Raw genomic sequence first — 10,684 nt, 5'->3', positions numbered from 1 at the left:
CAATTTTCTAAACATTGTGGTCAAAATAATAACAGATAAAAACATACATTTTGAAGTCTGAGATGGAAGTACCATAACCTATACATTTCAAACTGAGGCAACCAAAAACGATGATGTGATGTGGCGAGGACTGCTGGCAGAAGTCCCCAGACTGAGACTGTTCGCGTCTCATGACAGTGCTCACTGTTCAGTGTCTGTCTTGCCCTTCTAGAGTACGGAGAGGAGCCATGCTGTGACAACACAGCCGCCTGTGTTGGTGTCTCCTGCGATGATCTGTATGTAATCACCTGTTATTAATTACAACTTCCGTGTCTGATCTTCCCCCATTACCACTGTATTAGGAGAGAAAGATCAAGCTGAAAGAGACCCCAAGATAGCAGCTGTGGAACAGAGTTTGTTCTTCTTTCATGTCACAGTCCCATGGGGAAGAGTCCCGGCTGCGGGCTGGCCCTGCTCCATGAAGTTATTCAGGAACTCAGGCTCCTTCCATCTGTGGCTCTGCTGTCCCCTAGGCTGCTCCCTTACGTCCTTGGTTGAAGCTGTCTCATGAGTGTGGGAGGGAAAAGAGAGAGGAAAAAGCCCAAACCGAGGAAGCATCTTTTCATCACACAAGTGAGGCAGAAGTTGCATGCATCACCACCGTTCCCATTCCACTGGCGAGACTCGGCTGTGTGGCTATACCTAGTCACAAGTAGTAGACGCATATTTCAACGGAACAATGGATGTTGGTAGCCAACTCCAGTCTCTCCCACGTCGAGAAAAGTAGGGATAAAGGTTAATTAAACCCAACTTCAAGAGAAACCTTGGGTTTCAGCTAGTGATTTAAAGCAGGTAGGATAGAGGCCAAAGTATTAGAAACAAGATCTTTATCTTCAGCTAAACCCGAGTGGAGTGGCATATCACTTAGGGGTTCTTGTTGTTAAAACACGAAAAGAATGTATTTGAGGTATCAGGTAGCTCACTGAATCCCTGGGAGGGCCAGGCAGTTGGTTTTGGAAGCTGGGTGGTCAGGAGGTATGCCTAACCACATGTGGGATTGTTCTAGAGAAAGCTCTACCAGAGCCCCTACTCATGACGTGAGGCATTGGATACCCATCTCACCATTGCTGTCTCTGAAATTCTGATCCCTCCACCACTACCTTTCTTGTAAGAAAACAAAGAAGCAGGGCCTGCTGCTTTAGAATGGAAGTCCTTTATCACTTGTGCAATTAAGAGTCTGGGTCACAGGCCTGTGCCTCAGACACAAGGGAGGCTGGAAGAGCAAATGAATTAGTTAGCATTAAGTTCTGCTGTGTATAACCAAGTAATAGTAGTTGCTTAAATAGGCCAGCAATTTATTTCTCATGTTAAAAAATATCCAGAGGTAGATATTAAATGCTGGTAATGTTGGCTTCACAGTGGCTTTAGTGACTTAGCTTCCTAACTTTATCTTCAGCGTGTGGTTTCCATTCTATCACCTCATAGTCCAAAGTGGTTGCTAGAGCCCCAATCATCACACCTGCATTCCAAACAGCAGGAGGGAAAAAGAGGAATGGGGATTGTTCTCTCCCTTTTATAATAAGGAAACTTCCTGAAAATAATATACAATACTTCTGATTACTATCATTGGCTAGAAGTTAGCCATGTTGGAAATGATATTTTTTGCCTGGGAAGTAATGTGCTCAGCAGAAATGAAGATTTTGTGACCAAAGAAGATGGAGAGAATGGCTATTGGGAGTCAACTAGCAGTCTTCTACCTTGGGGAGGTGGGACTTCAAATGTAAGATTCTAATGTAAGAAACTCCCCACCTTATAAGAAGGATGTTCAAAAGATGCAGAGGACAGATGCGCAACATAAACATATTCTGTTTCCATATGTATTAATACATTTCCAATTATTACTATCACAGTCACCACCATATAATGCTCCTGCCTAAGATAATGTAAAAACGAAAACATGTGCACCTTCTTTCCCCCAAAACAGGAACAACCCTAAGTGTTATCAATTTCTGGATCCAGTTCTGAGTTTGGTATCTCCAGGTAATGTTCATATTGGTATTTTGAAAATGACAGATTAAAGTGTAATGTCAATGACCCCCAATTCACCCTATATAACATAGTAAAGGCAACGGGAGGTGGAAAGAGGGAAATTGGGTGAGCCTATATAATGCAGTAGAAAACAGCTTACACTCAGATTTGCACATAAGCTGTTTTACATTTATTTACAATGCTTATAAAATGCCCTTCCTTGATGAAAGGATTCCGAAGAGATGTTGCATAGTGAGCCTTTTATACTAAACATTGATATGAGCAACCTAAAGCAACTCCTTGGACTGGCTCTTGTCTCCATCCCTCTGGTGACCCCACTCAGGTTCACTGTCATCCCACTTTATTAGCCTACATTTTCCTAAGATGTGTGGCATGATGAGGGAAACCTTTGTCGATGGCAGACACACAGAGACAGACCAGCTGCCATGACACGGTAACTCAAGACTTAGAAGCAGCGAGCCAGAGGGGTCCATCCTGATGGATTGCAGAACAACTCTTCCTGTACAGTGTCATGCTCCCTGTAATCAGATATGGCTTTTCCCAACGGACTCCACGTTGTGCAGCAGCCCGAACAACACCCCCTCAAGCATAGTCCTGCCCGAAAGACCCAACGGCCCCCCTACATTTCCTAGATTCCTTTAGTGCTCTTTGCAATTGAAACATAATTTTGGAAGGAAGCAGACAGGGTCTTGGTCACAGTTGAAAAACAATATCTGTTAATATAATTGAAAATATTGTACCATCGAAGATAAAATGCAGGCCTACTTAATAACTCTAATTTTCCTTCAAACTTCTAATACAACATGAACATTATCCTGCTTGTTCTCTCTCTAACCCTCTGTACCACTAAGAGCACCTCCTTCTATTAACCTCAGGCCGGCTCTCTGTCTCCAAGTCAGGGCACAGCGAGGCACCTAGTCATTTAAAATTCAAATACACACACATCCATTTAATCTTCTGGATTTAAGTCCCACACGTGAGTCGCCTGTAATTATTTCCCCCGATAGCCCAACAAAAACCTTAAGAGCAGGTCCCTGTTAATTTTCAGAAATGTTTCGTTCCAGTTTGCCCTGGGCAGGGAGCAAGCCCACCGTGAAACAGCACAGCCCACTCTCCAGCCACAGCTCCTCGCTGTGCTCCGGGACCTCCCTGAACATGACCTTCTGTCCTCACGGCAAGCACTTCTCCCCTAACTATCTCTGTTTTAAGAACAAGGCATTCCATTTTTCCATGATTTCTCAACCAGAACAGAGAGGAATTTTTAAAAGGTCCTTGAGGGCATTAAGCATTTACAGAAAGCAAACTCTTTTCTCTTCCCAGTCTCACTGGCATGAAGGCAAGCGGTGCATGGTTGTGGGCGCCCAGTTTGTGTCAGGCTCTATGCGAGCACTAAATATAAAAGTTTGCATCAGACGCAGTCCCTGTTCTCAGGTGACAGAGTTTAGTGGCAGAGACAGACATCTAAATGAGCAGTTAGAGTTCAGTGTGTTGAGTGCTGATTGAGGAAAACACTGAGTTCTGTGGGAATAGAAAAAATGCATTTAAATTAGCCTGGGAGAGGAGGACCGTAGATCAGGATAAACCAAATCTCAGTGGCTTAATACTGGTTTATTTCTTACTTACTCCTCGCGTCCAATGTGGTCAACAGGGGCCCTGCTCTTCGTGTTCTGCCAGAGACCAGACTGCCGGAGGCTTCCACACGGTGCCTGCTCTGAGGGAGGACGGCGCGGGAGGCGGATGTGGCGGTTTACACTCTGGCTTTACAGCCTATGCCTGGAAAATGTGTACCAGCGCTACTCAGGTTTTATGGACCAAAGCGAGTCACAAGGGCACATTTAAGTTCAAGAGGGCCATGAAGCTTTCCCTTTGGGAAAACAATCAGAAATCTTTGGTGACTGTCACCATAGGGGTTGCTAGATGTGACTTCTAAGCTCAGATTAGAACAGGAATGAGCATTAGGTAGGCCAAGGGGCTGGGGAAAAGCGAGAGTCAGAGGGAACAGCAGATATGAAAGCGTGAAACTATAAAAGAGAACGCGGTGGTTTTGGAGAATTCATCTTTATAAAGGTATGTATTAATAACATTGGTCTAGAAGTGTTGACTTAATTCTCATAAGGACCTTGTGAGGGAGGCTTCGTGTTAGATCCGGTTTCCCTTGGCCCCAGGAACAGAGAGGCAGAGTCACTGAGGCTGTAAAAAGGCAAAGGAGTTTATTAACTAGCCCCGGGCCAGGGTCTAAATTTTAGAGCACCAACGTAGTGGCCTCTCTAGGAACTAGGACTCCGCCCTGGGGTAAAGATTAGGCTTTTATACTTTTCTGTATGTTAGTTTTTACACGACACATTATTCTGCACACAACACGTTAGTCTGTACATGACATATTAGTCTGTACACGACACATTAGTCTGCACACGACACACTAGTCTGTACTTTATTTCCCTTTAGTTTATTTGTTTTTTTTTGTTTAGAAGTGGCTGATCGCGTTGGCTTCAGGTTTGTTGACTCTAAGTTTCTGGCGTTTTGTACTGGCGCCAGTTGTAGTTAATATTATCTAGGGGAAGAGGAGGGTCTCCGACGGGGGAGGGGGCTGTTGTTGCATATCTTCTAGTTTTTGGTTACAAGCGATATTGGGAACACACGCCCTGCACAAGCCGTTCATGTGTTGATCATGTCTTGTTCTTTTTATCTGCTTAGTTGGTTGGAGGGCACCTGGATTTTCCAGCCCTTTATCAGAAAGCAACTTGCAGTTACCTCCCCGGGGCTTTGTTTTCTTTTACTTTAGTGAAGCCTGCCATGGCTCCACTTACGCTAAGCACCAAGCCAGCAAGCCATATATACAGAAGCAGAACTAGGCTTCTCACATCTAGGAAGCCTAGCCTATCATGGAGTTACTTTTGTTTTTATCTCTGTTTTTCATTTTGATTAACTATATTTATTAAACAACTAAAAGTAAGTATAGTCACAGAAGCAAATAACATCGGTTAGAATTAAAGAGAACACACATTTTTCTACTATCAATTTTTGTTCTTCATTCGGTGACCAGAGGAGACACCGAGCACAGGAGGCCACCGTCTGCCAGAGTCGGGATCTGAGCCCGGGCAGCCTGACTCCAGAGCCCGTGCTCCTGAGCGCCTCACAAGGCTGCTTCCTGGGAATTCAGAAACCCGGGACCTAGTCCTCCAGGGTGGGGGAGGGCACGTGCCAAAGTATACATATAAAAAATTACATCATATATTATTCATGTGCTTGTGTTTGCTTTCCCCCATAGAATGTCAATGCCATGAGGTCCTGTAGCTCTGTCTCTTTCTGCTCCCTGAGGGTACAGACGTTTGCATAACACCTAGAACAGCCCTGGAACATAGTAGATGCTCAGGGAGTAGTTATTAAGCAAATTATATTCTATCTTGGTGGTGTCACTTCAAATTCTCTTGATTTTTATTCATGCCTACTTCTTTTGATAGGTATGATTGGTGTGTATATATATTCTTAGGTTCTACAGGATTTTGTCTTTGACATTTCACTTAAAAATCTTTACATGTTCCCATGCCTGTAATCCTAGCACTCTGGGAGGCTGAGGCGGGAGGATAGCTCGAGGTCAGGAGTTCGAGACCGGCCTGAACAAGAGCGAGACCCCGTCTCTACTAAACATAGAAATTAGCTGGACAACTAAAAATATATAGAAAAATTAGCCGGGCATGGTGGCACATGCCTGAAGTCCCAGCTACTCGGGAGGCTGAGGCAGGAGGATCGCTTGAGCCCAGGAGTTTGGGGTTGCTGTGAGCTAGGCTGATGCCAGGGCACTGTAGCCCTGGCAACAGAGCGATACACTGTCTCCAAAAAAAAAAAAAAAAAAAAATCTGTACATGTTGGCATTCCACATCTGTGCGTGTTATCTGGCATTCCGTCTGTAGGTAAATTGTAGTTTGCCCAATCATTCTTACACTATTGGGCCTGTGGATTTTTCTAATTTATTTTTCTTTTTTTATAGCTGTATGATCATCTTTAAACTAATTGCTTTCCCCATTTTGGTTACTTCGTCTGGGTAGATTCCCAAAGCAGATGGTGTAAGGCAAAGGGTAAGAATAGTTTTATGTTAGTATAACATTATTTGAGTGCTCTCCAAAGAGAATAATGAATTTATGGTGTTGTAGGCAAGGCACATAGATCTTTCTATAGTACCTTAGGCATTTGGGGGAATTATAGCTTCACCTCATGATTCTTTTATAGATTTATAATAGTATGTTGAGATTTTCTACATTTACCTTTTTTGTTTATTGGTTGTGCATGTTTCTGCCTGATGAAACACTGTCTATGGGTGTCCCTGTTGATGAATATCTCTGTGTGAAACTCTCTGTTTTCCCATTCTGTACTGTGGCCTAGTCAATTTCTGGAGAAAGGTTAAAAGATGAGTTTGTGGTAGTCAAAACCTTTTCTCCTTATAAGCACAATGTAATTGTGATTCTGTTTAAGGTTTCCTATCACATAATACAATGGTTAATTTTATGTGTCAACTTGACTGGTCTAAGGGACGCCCAGATAGCTGGTAAAACATTGTTTGTGGTTGTGTCTGTGAGGTGTTTCCAGAAGAGATTAGCGTTTGGATCAGTAGAATGAGTAAAGGAGATCACCTTCACCAATGTGGGCAGACATCAAGCAAACTTTCAGGGCCTAGACAGAAAAAAAAGAGAAAGAGGAATCTGCTGTCTGTGTTTCCACTGTGATGTCCATCTTCTCCCGTTCTGGGACATCTGTGAGCCCAGTTCTCTGTCCCTCAGATTTGATCAGGGACTAACACAATTGCTTTCCACCCCCCACCTCTGTGTGAGGCCTTTAGCCTTGGACTGAACTACATCACTGTCCTTTCTGCTTCTCTGTCTTACAGGCAGCAATCACGGGACTTCTCTGCTTCCGTAATTGCATGAGCCAATTCCCGTAGTAAACAACAACAATGCCAATATATGTATACATAGAGAGATAGAGAGGGAGAGATATCCTATTCGTTCTGCTTCTCTAGAGAAACCTGACTAGTACACATAGCAAACAAATACAGAAATGGGGCCGGGCGCGGTGGCTCACGCCTGTAATCCTAGCACTCTGGGAGGCTGAGGCAGGTGGATCGCTCAAGGTCAGGAGTTCAAGACCAGCCTGAGCAAGAGCGAGACCCCGTCTCTACTAAAAATAGAAAAAAATTATATGGACAACTAAAAATATATATATAGAAAAATTAGCCGGGCATAGTGGCGCATGCCTGTAGTCCCAGCTACTCGGGAGGCTGAGGCAGGAGGATCGCTTGAGCCCAGGAGTTTGAGGTTGCTGTGAGCTAGGCTGACACCACGGCACTCACTCTAGCCTGGGCAACAAAGTGAGACTCTGTCTCAAAAAAAAAAAAAAAAAAATACAGAAATGGATTACAACAATCAATGAATAAATTTGTAAAATCAAACCTAAGATGAAATGCTAGAGCATATTCATTGATTTGAGGGCTTTTTCTCTATGGAATGGTGGAATAGACTGGCTGAGATGTCTTAATATACCACTCCAAGGAGGTTTGGGAGGACAATATCCTCTTTTTTTCTGGTAGATATCCCTGTTCATCATCACTGTTAAGGGCTTTGAAAGGGCAAATCATCCATCTACTTGCACATTTTGCCGATTCATTGTGCACGAGGGTCTCTGGGAGGCTTGGAGGGGTAGGTGAACAGTGGGAAAGGAGCTGTTTCCATGGTGATATCCATTACTGATGTCCATGTCTGTGACTGTCATTAGGTGCTTATATATTTGACTTTTTTCCACCCCAATGGGGGTGTTAAATGCAGGGAAGGTCCCTGTAAGGCCTTATAAGTTGGTAGTGACTTATAGGAACTTCTTCACACCCTTCACAGTCATGGTAGATACCTGTTAAAAAGAACTTCAGCTCTTTTTGCCAAGTTCGGGCTTAGCAACTCTTGAAGAATTACCATCTCCTGGTCCTGGAGTCAGGCTGCTGGGCCTTGGAACAATGTACTGGGAGCTCCATAGGAGGCCTGCTGTCTGACCACCAGAGGGAGTCACACCATTCCCTAGCCTTACCCTGGAAGACCAGGCTGCTCAGCCTATCCCCCTGGTAGACACATTTGTCTGCCCAACTCTCCTTGTCTCTTTCCTGATCTGTAGCCTGATGCCTGCAGGGACTGCCTCCAGGCAAGACTGTTTCTAGGTCCTCCCTGCAGGCAGCCCTTTCTGCCAGTTGGTTTCCAGGGCAGTGGGCACTCTGGTCTCCTTCTAGCTAACCTGAATTTCAAGGGTCTGGTTTCTCCAATGGCAATTCCATTCATGGGGGTTAGACTACGGTGTCTTAACTTTGGCACTCCTGACATTTTGGACAGCTTCATTCTTTGCTCTGAGGTGCTGTCCTGTGCATTAGGAGATGCTTAGCAGCATACCCAACCTTTACCCAGTAGATGCCAGTGGCACTTCCCATTGGGACAATTAAAAAATTAAATGTCCCCTGGGAGGCAAAATCGCCTCCAGTTGAAATCCACTGGTCTAGTGGATGGAGACTAGCATTAAAAAAAAAAAAAAATAAAACAGGGTAACATTAAAAAAATGAGAATGCAACTCAAGTAGTTCAGGTAGTTTTGTTTGATGAAACTTTTATTTCTGTTAATATCATATGTATGTAAGTATAGGTGTCCTGTATCATGTGGTAAATATATATATTTTTTACTTTTGATGTTGATATAATATCAGACTTTGAGAAAATTTGTGAAAAGTGTACAAGGAACTCTGATATACCCCAGATGTTAACTTTTCCACATTGGCTTTCCCCTCCCTCTTCCTCCTTCCGCCTGCCCTCACCCCCAGCATTCTGTCTGTCTGTCTGTCTCTCCTCCCGTGCGCTGTCTGTGAGCTCAACACCTGTTATAACAGAACACCACATTCTTCTCTCTACCACGCCATTCCTGATGTTTGGCTTCGGGCTCATAAGTGACAGTAATTTGTAGTCATTCTAGCCTGTGTTGTCCTTCCTTTATGTCCTTTATTCCATACTTGTCTGTAGTGAATGACAATTTATGTAATACATTCCTTTTTGAAAAGTTTTGAAAAGTTATCTAGCAAATTCCTGAGGACCAAGCGTCCTTTTGTGTCATTATTTTTCTTTATTATGCTATTATTACTTCATTCACAATCTTCATTTCTTTTTTTTTTCTGCCAGAAACATGATCGTACTTTACCTCTTTTAATACGTTTTCATATATTTTGGTTTGTTCCACTGGTTGTAATTAATTAACATGTAGCTGACATTTTCCCAACTGTTAGAAATCACCTGTACTGATGTTAAGGCTTCTTTCTTGGGACTGATTTTTATTACCTTGTAATTTTAGTTGTGTTTTTGCTGTTGTAGTAATGTTCTGTCAGCTGCTAACTGATTTCAGAGAATCAACACACAAGCACACGGATGAAAGTGTCAATATTTTTCTTTTTAGTATTATTTCTTGTTTCCCATTTTTTTTTTTATCTTGAAATTTGTTCCCATTCTACCTTCTTGAAACCCTAGATTCTTTTGCCATGTTCTTAATACCGTCAGCTTTTAGGAACATTTTTTTCTCAATCCCAATTTGGTAGTATCTTATAGATGGTGGTTTTGATTTTCTTATTTTCACATTTAAGAAAATATTCTCTATATTTTAACTTTCCTAAGTTTACCCAGACAACATTTAAGAGCCTTAAAAATTTTCCATGAAGTAGGACACATTTTACTTTGTCTGTTGGTATTTGTTTTTGATAAGTTGTCTTTTATTCTGAGGTCATTTGATGTAGAATTTCTGTTAATTTGCCTTGAGAGTGTGAGAGTGTGAGCAGAGGGGCTGGGAGGAAGTGTGGAATCCAGTCCAGAGGTCACATTATAGTCCCTTGACCAAATTCAACCCAATATATTTCGATTGTCCTGCACAGTATTCTTTTAAAAATGAGACCTTGTCCACATTTCGCAGTCATGAAAGAGCACACAGAAATCCAGAAGATCTGGCAACAGTGGGGTTGAGTTCTGTGTGGTTACAACTGGCTACAGTCCCTGCTGCAGCCCCTCTTCAGCTTCCCTCATCCCTGCTGCTCCCGACTGCCTGGCACAGACCCATTTCATCCATTGGGATCCTCCTGGCCCCTGTGGAGCCTGCTTTTGAGAGCCCACTGGTCTAGTCCTTCCCCTCCTGCAAAGTCCCACTCCTGCTGAAGAAGCCATCTGTGCCCTGGGCCCATCTTCCCGGCTCCTCGGAGTCCTGGCCTGAGCGTGGATTGGTCCTTTCTGCTGCACTCAACCTCTCTGCCCCTCCACTGCCTCTCAGTGTGTAAACACAGTAAGATCGGTCCCGTATTTTCAAAATCTGTCCCCTGCAGTTCCCACTTGACTTCTAGGCTCAGGCAGCCCAAGTACAATCTTCTTGGTTTGTCTTATTCAGAGTGCCTAGGACATGGTAGGATCTCAACAACTGTTTTTGCAATAAAGATATGACTAAATGGATGAATACTAATGTAACAATATCTGTTCTAAGTCTTTCAAATGTATTATTCTCATTGGTGTTAGCCTTCTTTTTTTTTTTTTTTTTTTTTTGAGACAGAGTCTCACTTTGTTGCCCAGGCTAGAGTGAGTGCCGTGGCGTCAGCCTAGCTCACAGCA

The sequence above is a fragment of the Eulemur rufifrons genome, chromosome 8, assembly GCF_041146395.1.
Source record: "Eulemur rufifrons isolate Redbay chromosome 8, OSU_ERuf_1, whole genome shotgun sequence".
Taxonomy (NCBI): domain Eukaryota; kingdom Metazoa; phylum Chordata; class Mammalia; order Primates; family Lemuridae; genus Eulemur; species Eulemur rufifrons.
Note: the sequence above shows the minus strand (reverse complement) of the source record.